The sequence below is a fragment of the Oryzias melastigma genome, linkage group LG3 (genome assembly GCF_002922805.2).
Source record: "Oryzias melastigma strain HK-1 linkage group LG3, ASM292280v2, whole genome shotgun sequence".
Taxonomy (NCBI): Eukaryota; Metazoa; Chordata; class Actinopteri; order Beloniformes; family Adrianichthyidae; genus Oryzias; species Oryzias melastigma.
This window is the reverse complement of record NC_050514.1, coordinates 10,752,534-10,768,362: the sequence shown is the minus strand read 5'-3', so window position 1 is coordinate 10,768,362 and position 15,829 is coordinate 10,752,534. Positions and strand designations below refer to the sequence as shown.

The window sequence follows — 15,829 nt, the reverse complement described above, 5'->3', positions numbered from 1 at the left end:
CTGCCCCCTACAGGTTGAAACGAGGTATTACACTTGAATTTTGTGATTAATCAACTGGTTAAGTTCCACATCATTTCAGAAGTCATCAGTCTCTGCAGCTCCAGTCTAAAGGCCCTGCTCATCCTTGATTCTGTAATCGTTGGTTGTTATTGTGTTAGCTTTAGCATGGTTTGTAGGTGTTTTCAAAAATCTACTGGCTAGCCCAACTTTCCGGTGAACTTGGATGTTGGGCAACAGTGGTTAAGTGCAAATGGCATCAAATCCAGCAAACTCCATCCTGGTGATGGGATTTACAATGAATGTTTCACTCTGGATTGTTTGCTTAATATGTTAGCCTTTATTAGCTTATGATGCTAGCGTCATTTTACTTCTCAGACACAGGTCTCCTTCGGTCTGGACCACGAGTGCCTACCTCGGGAGAAGATGGAGAAGAAGAATCCTCAAACAGAAAATTCTGTGGAGAAACTGGCATCATTTCGCTCGATACCATGTTGAAGACGCGGAGTGACTAAGTTAGCTCAAGATTTGAAGGGACATTTTCAGTGTAAATGTGTCTGGAATATTTCTTTTTTAAATCTGACCCGACAAGTGGGAGGATACAAAGTCGAGAGGCTTAACCGTGTAGCTCTGAGAAACGTTTTTCTTCTCGTATGCGCTCTGAAACACAGAAGTTTACATTTAAAGGTAAGTAATGACTTTTTGTTATAGCATGACCTTTTTAAAGTTATAAAATCGCTGTTGTTATGTATATTTTAGCACTGGAAGCTCCACGCTAAAGCTAGCAGACCGGCGGTTATTGGTTACATCATCAAATGAAAGTGACGTCCGAAATATGAGATGATTTTTCATAACTCTCTGTCTGGAGGGCTAAATGAAAGGGTAAGGAGAAGGGAATAATTTGGATTGGGCCTTTAAGAACTGCAGTAGCTTACCCTCTTTAACAAAATGCAACACTGTTAGTCTCTGTTGACCCCAAAATAACACTTGGCACATCTTCACTCCGAGCAGGATTAACCTAATTCCGCCATTATTAAAGCCAAAGTCTGAATCTTCGTGTTGCTTCCTTTGAAGCATTTTTCCCTCTCTGTAATATAGTGTCACACTGCCCTCTCAAAGCCAGCCTCCAGTTTTTTTTTCTCCTTCCATCGGTGACTGAAGGGAAGATTTATTCCCTTAATGAAAGCGGGAGGGATACTTGCATGAAAGTGAGAGTTTTGACAGCCATTTAATCCTTCTCTGCTCGAGTATCCGCTGCTCCAGAAACTTCTGCATGTCAACTTCAGCCAGCATTATACAGTAAATCGCTTATCATAAGCCAGAGAGCCAAGCAGTTCATACTTGGAGAAATTTGGCAGCCGTAATAATGACCTGCATTAATGTTATACTAATTGGAGGCTTATCATTTTCTGTGCCATAAATGAGGTTTTTATTGCTGGATTTAACACACAAACTCGCCAGGAAAGCGTTGGGGGGACTAAGCCTGAAGAAGCATCTTTTCTAAGTAACTTGTGCTGGAATTTTGGATATTTTGAACACTGTGCTCATTAATTATTCACATCTCTTGTCAGCTTCAGGTGTTTGATGAATCACTTGTTACAGGATGTTCTTTGTCTCCTCCTCCAGTGTTAACAGGACGTAATAGTTGCTTATTTCCCAGCAGTTTTTGGCATAACATGGTTTCTGGCTAATATTTATCTCTGTCTTCAGTCAGTAAATACATAAATCAGTGAGCAATAAATCAAAAATTCTATAGGATTCTTTAGGGCTATGTGTCTATTTGTCTTTTACCTGTAGAACCTTAGTTATTATTTTAGCTTTGATGTAAAATACGTTTTTTTTTAGTTTTCACTGACTTTGATAGACAGTTTTTGTTTTTTTTTAGTCATTTCTGTATTTAGCTACAGATGAGACCGGTGATTTGTCACCTCACACCACAAGATATGTGTCTTGGTGTATTTATGTGGAAAATATTCCTGTCGGACACTGGAACAGAAGCATTGCAGCTACTAAACACCCACTCGGAGTGGATAATTAGCAGTTGCACAAAGAATGATGAAAGCCCTCTGACAAACGACTGCCTGGAGAACAGTGGTCACAACACATGGTTTTTACAGAATCCACCCGAAAAAAATGCTTCTATTGCTTTCTTTTAGTATGAACATTTCATATGCATCATCAGTCCTGTAGAAATAAAAGTAAAAAAATAAATAAATAAATAACCTTACAGACATTGTGACCCCAAAATGAATTAAACAAATCCTTAAAGATGGATTGTACAAACACCTCCAGAGAGGGAAAGAAGGCCATTTTATTGTAAACACTCACTAATGTAGCTTAGTCAAAAAATCCATCAAAAAGAACAAAAGAAAATTAGTAAATTAAGACTGATTGGTAACATTTCATCTCCAAAGCAGTTGAAACCAGCTCTTTGTTTTGCTTCCAAATTAAAGCTATTTTAACTGAAGTGTTCTTCTAGTGTGGTCATGGTGTTTAATGATCCAATAAATAAAGCAGAAATTTTATGGCGTCAAAAGAGTACAATAGAAAAAGGTGCATTAGATGTAATTACTTACATGCATTTTATGTGACAAAATGCTTTCAGAGCATGGGGGCCTTTTGACAAAACCATCATAGCTGTGTTGTTTATTACATGCATCCTTTTGATGTATTAAGTCTATTATTGTGTTGATCTCTTTTTATGATCACATGTCATTTTTCTACAATCATTTCAGAAAAGCCATGAGTTAGGTAGTGTTCCCCAAAATATATTTCATTGTCCTTTCTTACAGTCATCTTCTGTTAGGAAAAGTAAAAATTAGATCCTCTGAAATTTCAAAGAAAATAAAGTATTTTCTCATAAATAACTCTTCTAGTTGTTAGATTTTAAAGGTCCACTTCAATAAAAATTGTGTTTTTGGTGTTTTTAAAATAATCTTAGCATTTTTGTTACAATGTAGGACATTTATAAAATTATTTAAAATTAAAACTGCATTTCTGAGAGTTTCTTTTCTCAAATTGGGAGGAATCAATAGCAGACAAAAAAATACAGTTTGAAAAAGTTCTTAGTTGTGGCATAGAGACGGAAAAGGGTGGGCTAAGTCCCCCTCTTTTGCTCCATTTTGATGGACCCACTTGCAGACAAATAAATATTTTTTTATCTTGCCTAGAAACAGCATAATCATAATTAAAAGACCACTTTGAACTCTTTTACAATAGATCAAAAGATGAAAGGAGTGGGACTTTAAGGCCTGGATGAGGCAGTTGGTTGGTGGAATGAACGACAGAGGCAGGAGGATGGCTTTAACAACTGTATTCCACACTTGAAGCTTTACATCCAGTCGGTATGTCAGGTTTATCTTTGTATGTGGGTGTGGATTCTGGTAAATAAAAAATAAATACAAACTCAGTCTTTGACTTAAAATACAAGAAAAACATAACAGCAAGAGTGCGTGTCCACGGCTATTTTGCACCTAACAACTGATGAAAAAATGTCCCGCGTAAATAAGTAGACAAATCCCAAACCAAACATCTGTGACGTTCTGGAGGAACTGAAAAAGGCCCACGAGAACCTCATCCAGGACAACAGGGACAAGAGTCTTGCTACAAAGGTGGAAGCTCTTGAGCGCGAAAATGCTCAATTAAGGAAAGAGCTGGAACAGTTCTCTCTCTCAACTGAAACCAAAAAGTTGAGAGAGAAAAAACTAAAAGAGGAGAAATATCTTCCAGAAATCCAAGAGGAACTTTCTGACAAAGACATCAAAAGCAAGGAGGAGAAAGAAGAAGAGGTTGAAGTAGGAGTGAAACAAAAGAATGGAAAAAAGGTCAAGAAGTCTTCTTTCACCAAATTTTTGCTCAGATTTTGCTGCATCAAATATAATGCAAACGACTGTCAATCTGACATTAGAGAGCAGGAGACTAACACACACCCTACACACAATAACATCTGAAATTTGTGAGGTAGGGACTTCAAAAAATGGGCTGCATGGTAAAATTGGCATTTTCTTACCATGCATGCGTGGGATTTTCTCTGGGTGATCCACCCCCCCACCACCACATATAATAAATAAAATTGGTCAGGTTTCCTCTTCCATACAAAGACTGATGTTAAGGTCTACCTCTAGTAATTAATTAAATGACTGTATTCTGCTTTATTGCCGTGTATTCACAAAAATATTTGTAACGACTGTAATAGTTTTGTATTTTCTGCTTACTTGTAAAAAAAAAAAACAATTAAAAAAAACCCCATATATATAATCTAGCCTCAGAGAGTCTCAAATCTGTGTACTATCTGTGGTGGTCCCAAGCCCACATAAATGGAGAGGGTATATATGTAGCATTTGTCTCTTTTTTTTAAATGTGTTCTTGTTTTTTTTATGAAATTACAGCTAAAACTTTCATTCTATGTTGTAAAAATGTTCGTTAAACATTTTTGGGAATTCCACACTAAAATGAGTCAAATTTTTCCAGACGGAGTTTTCTGTTTTTGCATAATTTTATATCTAGTGTGTGAATACAACATGTAAAAATGACTAAATAAAGGTGGTGTCACATGGGACAGGTTGTACTGAGTAAAATGATACCAAATAAACATGCATGTAGTCTTTCAAATTGAAAATACAGAGGTAAATTCAAAAGGAGACTAAGACTGAGTTTTAGGCTCTTGGTTCCAAAGTGTTAAAGAACTATTTTTTGGTTTTGTCTTTTCTGAGGCATTATGTTTACCAATTTTTTAGGCTTTCTTGATTCTAAATATAAAATATATTTAAAGGTAAACTAACTGGATAAATTCCAGATACATATGATCTACCTTTGTTTTTTTTTTTTTTGTTTTTGTCTTATTTTAAAGTTGAATTGACCATCTCGGTGAATGTGGTTACCAGTTTCTAAAAGAAAACTCAGTTTTCTATTAAGCAAATGAGGTCAAGTAAAGAGTGGATTCTGTACCGTAGATGTTATTTGGCAAGCGGACTGATCTTTGGGGATGAGATCAGTCAGACGGGAGAGGAAAGAAGAAAGAAGATGGTGCGAAGTGAGAGCATCCACGGATCCATGTCGTCTCGTCGGGTCGAGGTGATATGGCTCTTAGATTATGCTACGTCAATGGTGGTGACTATAGGTGACTGGTGGGAACTTCAGATCTGCTCTTTCCAGACAGTCACAGATTCAGGAGGTGGTCGTCATGACAACCCACAACATGCTGAAATCTGTTGCCGTACTGCAGACACAGCATGGGATCCTGTTTTTTTTTTTTGTTAAATTTGCCCAGGAAAAATGTGCACATATTTGACAAACAATTGTATTTTTAACCAGAAAAAAAAACAAGTCTAAAGCACATGTACTCAAGTTTTCACTATTTGACCTACGTCAAAACCGTACGAACTGGGGCTTGTTGTGTTGTGAAAATTAAGACAAGAAAAATAATAGGAAGCAATATCCAAATAAAAAAACAAAAAAAAAAATCATGAATATTTTTAAATTGAGATAATATCCCATAAAAATCTATAAACTTTCATCCAAATTAAATTAGAAATTTGACTTTTAAGAAGTCACATCAAATTGTTCTTGGACTATGTATTATTAATCCCTTCTGTCTTAGCAACAAGGATTTCTGCAAACATTTGAAAATGCTTCATTCATCCATCCATCCATCCATCCACCCTTTCAGGATGCTGCAGCCCCTCCCAGTTACTGCTGGGTGAATGCAGGGTACACCCTGCACAGGTTGCCAGGCTGTCACATCAAGACACATACTCCTATTTACTCCTAGAGACAATTAGAGCAACCAATGAACCAATGAAGCGTGTTTTGGGGCTGTGGGTGGAGTCCCCAGAGAAAACCCACAAATATACAAGAAGACCATGCAAACTCCACACTTAAAGGATCCAGCTGGACCTTCTCTCTGTAAGGCAAGGGTGCTAACCATTACACTAACCTACTGCCCTTGCAAATGCCCTTTATTGTTAATCTGTACACTTCTTTCACCTCCTCCTGTGTGAAAAACATTGTTTTGGATGATGCTCCGCCTTCTTTTAGCAGGTCTTTTCAGATTGATTATATTTTAGGATATAAAATCCCGGCTGTCTTATATTTGATTTCTGTTCAGAGGTTTAAATGGAAAATGAGAAAAAAGCATTTAAAAAACGTCTCAATTCCCTTGACTGACATGCACTCTCATACAACTGAAACTAAAACATATTTTTTAAAAGATTTCCAAATAAAATGCAATAATATTGATCTTTTGTCTTACTTGTTTTAAATGCTTCTAAATTAATAACTGAAAACATTAATTTGGATTTAATATGCCAAATGGTGTAAAAAATGTGCCATATTTTTGACAGCTTTACTGGGTAAGTTGTTATTGGTGGAAATGAAAAGTGAATTTAATGTGTTGGATTCTTGCTAAACTTTGATGGGATTCCAGAAAAATGTTCAAACTTAAAATCTTGAGGTTATTTTAGCTCAAATTTTACAGGCTCTAAGCAGTAATAATGCATAACAAATTGATCATTCTTTTAAGGGGAAAATTACCAATTCTTTTCAAATTCCTGACTTTGGAACCAGTTACAAACTGCCGCAATTAACTAAGATTGAAATGCGTTCCCTGGGGTTTCAGATTGGTTTTCGGAAGGAATTTTTTGTTCAAAATGTAATCCACACTGCAGGCACTCCATCCCATTTGGTTAAATTTTGAAAGTCTTTATGGGTTTTTCATGTAATCCTCAATTTTTGTGCAAGCTGATGCAGCAGAGTGTGACATGACTTAAAAATCTGCTCCAAAGTCTGACAAATTACTAACAATTTAACCAGAATGCAGAGTCTGCAACACCCATTATGCTAATACTTTAAATACCATTTCATAGAGAAATTAGTCTCAACTCATTTTCAACAGAACAAAACATTATTTATTTTGATGCACAACATCGGTCATTTCTAGTGAAGAACATGGACGGATCAAAATACCGATTTGGGGTTCTTTAAAGAGAGTAATGAACGGTATAATAAAGCTTAAAAAGTAGAATTTTCATGGTATGGCCTTCTTAAGTTCCCTGCAGAATTACTTCCCTCAAAGAAACAACAGCAAATAATCCCTCTGAACTATGTGTTATAGACCAGCTCACCCATTGTTACCAAAAAACACCCCACAACAACATGTGAATTTAATGTTGTGATTGCTTTTTGATTTTCTTGTGAAAAACGTGTCTATATGTGTGCTGTGCTCTCTGCTGATTACTGTTCCTGAAAGTTTAATCAGCAGAAAACAGGTATAGCTTAAAGAAAACTTTTCAGAGTTTCATCATTTTCTGTTGAAAACACAATCTCAAATCCTTTTGCAGAAAACTTGTCAACCTAATCCAACAAAAAACACAACCAAAGAGGATGTCTGAATGTTTGTGAGTTCAGACTGAATTATTTGTGTGAATTTGTGGTAAAATGGGAAAATAGTTTGACACTTCCATTTGTTTAGTTTGCTTACCTATTAAAAGTGCATAAGCAGGTACAATCAGTTTATTGCAATGTTATTGTGGCTGTATAACCTGAAAATCACTGGAAAAATAAGCAGGAATAAAAAATAAAAGCAACTTAGTTCAAAGCACTTCTGTTTTCTTTTACTGTGATTCTTCAGATTTCCGCTGTGCACAAAGGCACAATGACAGCTTCCCTTCCTCTCACAAACCAGGACTTACCTTCAAGCGATTTGATAACCTCAGGTGGACTGCACAAGCATTCATGTGAACTTTAACACCTACTCAAACAAAGCAGAACACCTAAGGAAATGTGGTCCTGACCCAACAAGCCTGGAAAAACAAGCACCTGAAGAGGCTTAGCTCTTTTTTTTAAATTGCTGTAAACAAAAAGATGCGACAAAGGGATTTGAAATTGAATTACCAGAGACTGCTGGAACACAACTTCTCCTTTTTTCAAAGGCATAAGTGGACAAAGCGGATGTTGCCAGGGGGAGAACAATGTTAATAAGGGGATGCTCGGCTGAATGATGGCTGCAGCCTGTGTAGGTGTTGACTGTTTGAGGTGAGCATTTCTAAAATTGAAGCAAAGGACTCTCACAAGGCAACAGTCACGACAACAATTTGTTTTCATTTACTTAATGAGCATCATCTACACTTCCCATTTGCTTTTCCTTATCCATACATTTCCCACCCTCTCTTCTCATCTTTTCTTGCTGATTTTTTTTTGCCTCTTTTCCATCCCTGTCACTTCAATTCTCTTCCTCAACATTGATATTCTTCTAGGTCAGATTCTAATTTCCTCATCCATGTGGGGCTAATCCTCATCATAGTGCCACCTACGATAACACAAAGTGACTATACATATCATCACAGTGCCTATCTTGGTTAATCCATAGAGATTTCTGCCTAAGCTGCCACAACAGAAACAATTAAAAAAACCTCTAGAGCAGTCATAAAGACAGCAGTAATGTCTGTGCATGTCCACATCAGTCTTCAGGATATATGAAGCGTCTTCCAGCGAGGTACTGCTTCAATTGGAGCTACACGGGGAGCTGCTCTTTCACTGCAGAATGCCAGCTTTCCCTTTTGGCAAATGTGAAGAGGTGGGCCGAGAGAACAAGAAATCTCTGAAGCAAATGTTATTCCACTCATGAGACACAGAGCTCGCGAAGAGGTTGGACAAAGGCTGTTGTAACTCAGGAATTTCCCAATTGTGGAATAAAGACAGTCAAATTTTTGCTTTAATCTTATCTAATTCCTTTATTAGTAAGGAGTATTAGGGCTAATTTACAAACTTTTTTTATTACAATTTTAAAGCAGTAAACTTACAAGAAAAAAAGTTGTAGCTGTTAAATTACAAGAATACAGTGATATATTTATGACTTTAAAAGCAATAGGCTACATTTGTAAATTTACATGTTTTAAAATCGTAAATGTTTTACTTCAAAAGTCATTTAAACTGGTAAATTTACGAGAAAAAAAAGGATAAATTTATGAGAAAAAAATAAAGCTGTCTTGAAAATGCAAGACGTTGAGCATCATGTGAAGCTTTATTTCTGGATCAGTGTCGAAACCAAAGAAATTCTGAACCTTTCCAGCTCAAAATCAAATTAATTAAAATTATCAGTGTAGTCAGCTTTCCGGGGTTTGGTGTTGGTAATGCAGAGTTTCATATGCAATGAATGTTCTTATCATTCATATACCTAGAAGTCTATTTGTCAACCTATGTAATGTAACTGTCACGCACACAAGGGGAATGAAAAGTCCTGTTTCAACACAAAACAACAACCAAGAATGAAAATGCTCTGTTACATTTGCATAACAACACTGAAAATGCTGGAAATTGCGCCTCTCTAGGCGGAAGCATCACTCAGACTTGGAGGAGTCTTTTGTGGAGGAATAAATGGTTGGAAATGAACAGCTGCAGGGATATCGATGACTTCATCAATGGTCACTGCAAAGATCCTACAAGCCACCCATCAATGAATAAAACATTAATAAACCATAAACCAAACAAAGGAGCTTCTAAACATTTGTAACATTATCAATCAACATTCAGATTAGCTGTTTAAATCCAAGACATTTCAACCAAAATGACCTTGGTCGGTCTACTGGTGCCTTTGACTTTAAATCTTGTAACATTACAGTTTTTTTGGTGACCCTAATACTCAATCATACTTCATAATGTCATTAGGTCTATAGGTTTTTTGTCACCATGTCCTTATTTTAACCAGTGTGTCTTTGAAAGTCAAAATAATGTGTAAAGATGACCTCCACGTTTTAATCCTGGTTATCAGCTGTTTATCCAATCATTGGTGTTTATAGTTACAGGATGTTTTGTGAAGATCAATAGCCACCATATTTTAATTTCTTGGTCGTTAGTCGTGTTTAACTATTTAACACCTCAGTTGCCACCAGTGACACGTAGTTAATAGACGCTCTTTGATATACTCAAACTCCTCGACCATTTATGTGATCAACGTGAATCAGCTGATTTATTGAAAAAATTGACTTTTCTTTTTATAGTGGCTCTGCACCAATATGCAACACATAACTAACAAAGCTGCTTTTTCTCAGAATCTGCTAATTTACGTTCATTCTGTAAGCACTGCACTGCCGTGAATTATTTTCTAGTTTATAGAGTTGAGTTAGTAATCATTACAGTTGCCTTCTGTTTGTTCATGATCCTTTGTGCATTTAAATCAAAGGATTTAGTTTTTTCAGCTCAGATTTTCTGTCTGGTAACTTTATTTTTCCTGACATCCTTAGTTGGTGCTTAAATTAATCAAATTTAAGTTCAGCTATCATCAGGTTTTTACTTTGTTTCTTACATTCTGGAAAACTCGTCCATCAGTCACTATTCTCCTGAAATGACGTTCTCTTGACACATTTCTAATTTTACAATTTTTCCTACTTCTATTTTTTACTTACCCTCCATAAAGTTAATTGATTTTCTCCACACCAGTGCAACTGCGCCCACACACGTCTGTTGTTGCATGAGCAGCACAACATGTCTGACAGTGACAAGAAAGTGGATTTATAGGCTGGACGTAGATACTAATTTGCTGTATGATGAAGAAGCAAGACCTGAAACAAAGGGCAAATAAGGAGGCAGAATGTTGACTTTGTGTTGATCCTGCAATATCCAACGGACCATCTAACCATGAAGCAGAGTTCTGTCATCTTTCCAGAAACAAATCAACATTTATCTTAACAATATTGTGTTTTGTGGTTGCTAACAACCCAAACAATACCTCAAATTAAAAACAAAACACTTGAGATTTTAAGTTTCAACCAATTCTCCAAAAATGTTTCAGAGATCCAAGAATGAGTTAATCAATGTTCTGATCTCAGTCCAAATGCAGCACGTGTCCCATTCTTTCAGAAAAACTCGTATCCTGGAGCAAGGTTTGTGAGGAATGAGCTAATCAGTAATAGGAAAATGAAAAAAATAGAATCAATCACAACAAATTACAGGATGTGTATTAAGAACCATGAGTTTAATGTATGTGTCTGCACTTTTTAGAGTGTTGTGTGCTTCTTGTCATAACACACACACCCTAAAACAAACCCGATCACTACATAATTAACTAAAAAATCATGAAGATTGATGCAGAAACATTACATATTTTGCTGGACCGCTCTCCTCCTACTTCATGCTATTGTCACTTCTTAGCTGATTTGCACACATTAAGTCTTGGCGCCACCTCATTGATTTGTTTGCTTCCTTGAGGAACCGGACTGATTACCAAACACAAAACTAAAAACAAGATCATTACGAGAAACCTGTTTTGTGGCCATTTCTTTGGGTTTTATGACTTCTTATTTCTTAATAAGGGCATGCAAATTCCTGATGACTCGATTAGTGGCGATTAGCTGATGGTTCGATCGAGGCGCTTGAAACAACGGATGAATACGCTCAGGGAATGATGGTGCCGCAGTCTGACAGAGTCCCCTAATGTGCTGTTGGATATGCTGCCGTTGACATGACCCCGCTATATGCATTTGTCCAGGCTGGCCATGATTCTGCATACATTACCCTTGAGTCGAGGCAGATGGAACACTAGAATTTTAAAGAGGCTCCCTGCGACAACTACTTCCTCGCTGCCGACTAGGCTCCATAAAACTTCTTACAATCCAATTTGGGCTTCATGAGCTTTCAGAGGTAAACCCACGACACAGTATTAAAATCATTTGCACGACTAACAAGATCATCTGAGGGGTTGTTATGCACAAACTGAGCTAAACGCAAGGATCAACACAGTACTCTTCTGGTATTGGTAGCCATTGACATGTATGATGGAGCGAGCTCTTGAACTTGCTCCCTCAGCTCGTGTTCCCTGACATGCTGCCAGCTCACCACTATTTTGACCAAATGCTGACCTGTTATGGCTCACGTTACCCTGTGCTTGTCACATTCTGTTCATGTCGCCAATTCAGTGTCTGACTCTGCCATTCTTCTTCAGTCTCACAGGTAATAATTGGTCTTGAGCTGTAATCCAGCTATAAACCCAGGCTCAGTCTCTGACAAGGGATTAAGATGACAGTGTTGCGAAAAGTGTGCACATTGTGTGCTTCCCCACTTTCCAGCACATCTCTCCTTATCTGTCTGTCCTCTGTTCTCCATTTTCTGTCTTCAAGCGCTCTGTTTCCCCCTCCGCGGGGAACCCGCACGCACAAAGGCACATAAAGGCGACGCCACAGTGGAGTAATGCTGGGCGTGAGGATGACACGAGAACTCCCACTGACCAGCCGTGCACGGAGACACACAACCCTTCAGCCCGGCGTGTACGTCAGGTAGAGGAGGATTAAAGGATGAGAGCGAAATAATGAAATGTGTATTTTGACCTCCTCGGGCATGAAAAAAAAGTCTGCAGATGTCACAGTCTTAAAGCTGATGTGGCTTATAGTGAGCTAACTTTTACAAGGGAGCCACTCATCCTCCAATTATTATCTTGAGGCAACAATCTTGTTGGAGAGAATCGAGGGCTCAAAGGCCATTCCACTAAAAAGACCATTTCCATTAGCTTGATGAGATATTAAATTCAAAATATCTAAAGGGAGAGTTTTACTACAATTGCCAAGGATACATTTTAAAAGAATGTAAAATTAAAAATGCAGAAATCTCTTTTAAATGGCTAACTTAGACAAAATGAACTGTTGTATGGGAAGAATTATTCGGAACAGTTAGTTTAAAGCCCCACTTCAATCAAATTTGTTTATTTTTACATGTTCTTGTAGCATTTTTTTTATGATGGAAGACACTCGTATATAAATGACATATACATATATAGCATTTTTTTTACCTTCCTCGAAGGCCCACAGGGCTTTACACAGACACGTTCACACACTTCGCTGCACCTTCCGCATCCTCCAAGGTCGGGTTCAGTGTCTTGCCCAAGGGCACTTAGACACATGGGTGGGCAAGGTGGTATTCAAACCTGCAATCTGGACCGCCCTACCGCTGCACCAAGGCTGCCACTGATTTTATATAGAGAAAATTAAGTTTAAAATTAAATCTCTGAGTGCTTTTGTTTTCAGATTGTGGTGAATTAGGAGCAGAAATGCTTTTTGAAAAAGCTTGTAGGTTTGATGTAAAAACTCATTTGGGTCCTGCCTTGGTGGGTCGGCTGCTGTTCGGCTGCTGCAGTTCTGGATGGGCACCTGCGCCGTTGCCTAGCTTTGGTGAGGCGGGTCGCTGCCTGTGATGCTGCATTTGGCTGGTTTGCAGCTATTCACAGAGGCGAATTGGATTAGATTACCAACTTGAGTTCCAATCGATTCATCGATTAAGTTGAGTATCGTTACACCCCTATAATAAACCATCTGTTCGGCCTTAAACTATATCTTTATTCAAATTTGAAGTTTTAAAAACACTGCCAGTCAATCTGCTTGAGCTATCTGGATCACAAGTGGCTTAAGCAGCACCTCTTCTATTCCTCTAGCACCTTTAAAATGCCATTTGGTAATCAATGAGGCACCTCTTCATTAAGAGGTTTAAACCTTCCCAGTGTCTCACTTATTAGATTGAAAGCACACTGGCTGCTGCTTTCTAGTGTCATCAGGGAAGATTTTTTTGTTCCTAACATTGACAACTTCCTGAAAGTAAAAGGTAACGTGGATTGGCTCATTCATAAAAGAGAAAAGGAGATGGACCCTGTGCTACCTTCACACTAGTGTGCACTTTTTTCATGTTGTTTTGGAAACAAACTTCAAAGTCACATTTAAGTACAATGATAAGTATTATTTCAAAAACTGGTAAATGTTAGTTTCAAAGGGTTGAACTGATACAAAACTCAGTGTAAAAGAATATATTTGTGTGTCATAGTTTGAGTCTTGTGTCCTTGTTTTTCTTCTGGTTTCCATACAGGTCGGTTGTAGCTCCTCCCAGATGGACCCCGCCCCTTTCTTCAGTTCACCTGTCTGTTACAGCTATCTGAGCTTAGTCATTATTGGGTCTCTATTTAGGGAGATGCTTCTGGGTGTTCTGCGTTGGTGGGTTTTCTCTAGTTCTGTTTACACTTCAGATATTCGTTTCATGTTTGTTGTTCCTCCCTGATCCATGGTTCCCTCTTCTTTACAACATTGTAATCATAGGAAGGCAAGACACGCTGTTCATCTGTTGCTGAGCAAAAAAAAAGAAAGCCTACTTTAAATATTGTTTCATAGACAATTTCAATTCAATCCAACATGTTTAAGGTATGACATTTATATTGAATAACACCCCATTGTAGTTTGTGTGACATGAGCTCAGTAAAACACAATCGCCAGCTGTTCAGACAGCTGATACAATTACAACAGCAACAGCGTGAACAATCAGTCTATGCAGGTTGATCCAGTTCACTGGAAACCCTGAAGACACCTGATTTTTGTTATTGTCCCTTCTTTAAATCCACATGAGCAACTGAATCTTGTCCTGTAGGTTATGTTGATTACAAAAATAAAATACCTTATACTTCTTTAAAATACTTTGCTTTTTTTATTCCATGAATTGTTTGACATATGGGTTGTACATAATATAACACCACAAAGTGTTATGCTGATTGAAGACAGAAAATGTTAAGGTTTGTTTTTTCTAAAAACTGTGTATTAGTGAACTAAAGTGAAAATCCCTTTTGCCATCTAAAAATAACCTAAAAGAAATCTTGTGGGCATGCATGTCTTGCCTTTTCTGCATGTATTTCTTGTGTTCAGAAAGCAGGTCAAGTGTCAGCTATAGTTGTTTGTGTAAAAAGGGCTCATGTTTGGGAGAATTGTTCCCATTGAGTTATTTCTGTTCAAATTAGAAGATTATTTCCCTTTTTTTTTTTTTTAATTTATGATGTGCTAAGATACCAACAGACATGTTTATACACAAAGAAGCATTATTGCAACCTTAGTACTCAGAGTAAGTGCAGGTAGACCTTGAATCTCTGCCAGGCGTAAAAAGAAGGTATTTCAGATGCCAGGTAGAATAAAAAAGAGGGATAAATGATTAGATATAAGTAGTTATTGCAGAGAATGTGTTCCAAATGATGAATGAGCCTGAAAACAGAACGATAATATTGGAAATACAGTGTTTAAGTGTTTAACTGAGACAGTCTGAGGTGCTAAGCATCCCTTGATTATAGAGTAAATGAGTGTACAGACAATTAAAAGAAAGTAAGAGGACTAGCAGTGTTGTATGCAGAAGTGGTGTCGCCCTGGGCATGGGTCATTTGGCAGTGGTGCAAATTTGTTTTCCCCTGGAGATGAGTTGCTCACCCCAGTCCACTCATCCCGGTATTATTCGGTTCACATTTTCTATTACACTTGTGAGATAGAGGTAGAACAGTCAATCTTTATTTGGAAGATGGCAGGTTCAGTTCCTGCCTTGCCCGCCACATTGCTCCTGGTGGTTGAATTTTCATGCTATAGTGTAAGGCAGCAGAGCTGCCATCAGTGTGTGAATATGTGTGCGTGGGTAGAAGGTACTGTGACTGTTAGACAATTTGAGTCTTCAAATAAGCTATAAAACCACTAAATAAGTAAATACTATGTACCATTTATCATTTGAGTACCACCTTAAATAAGCTAAATCATTGTAGCAGAACAAACAAAATGTTCTTCTGGTCTTTCCAACAACACAGTAGAGCCCAGGCCTCTGGTTCCTCCATCAATAATTACAAATTTCCTCTGCCTCAACTTGGCTTGGTTGGAATTGCAGGTACAGGAGGTAAAAAAACAGGAAGTCCCATGCCCCATGGTGGAAATGCCTCCAAATCCATTAAAATCATATTAACTTAGCTCTAGATCAGAATCAGGTAGACTAAATGATTTGTGAGCAACAAAGGGTTCTAAAACTTGATGAAAGGCCTGACCAGTAGCAGATGCATGGCGTGTTT

The 15,829-nt window shown here is 37.7% G+C and overlaps 1 long non-coding RNA gene across 1 annotated transcript; it reads left to right on the top strand.

The window, feature by feature from the left end:
* The first annotated feature begins 390 nt into the window (after nt 1-390).
* Nucleotides 391-14,403, top strand: LOC112160532. The gene is made up of 3 exons (XR_002921688.2): nt 391-512; nt 12,108-12,263; nt 13,837-14,403. It is a non-coding gene; the product is annotated as an uncharacterized LOC112160532 (long non-coding RNA).
* Nucleotides 14,404-15,829: the final 1,426 nt, after the last annotated feature.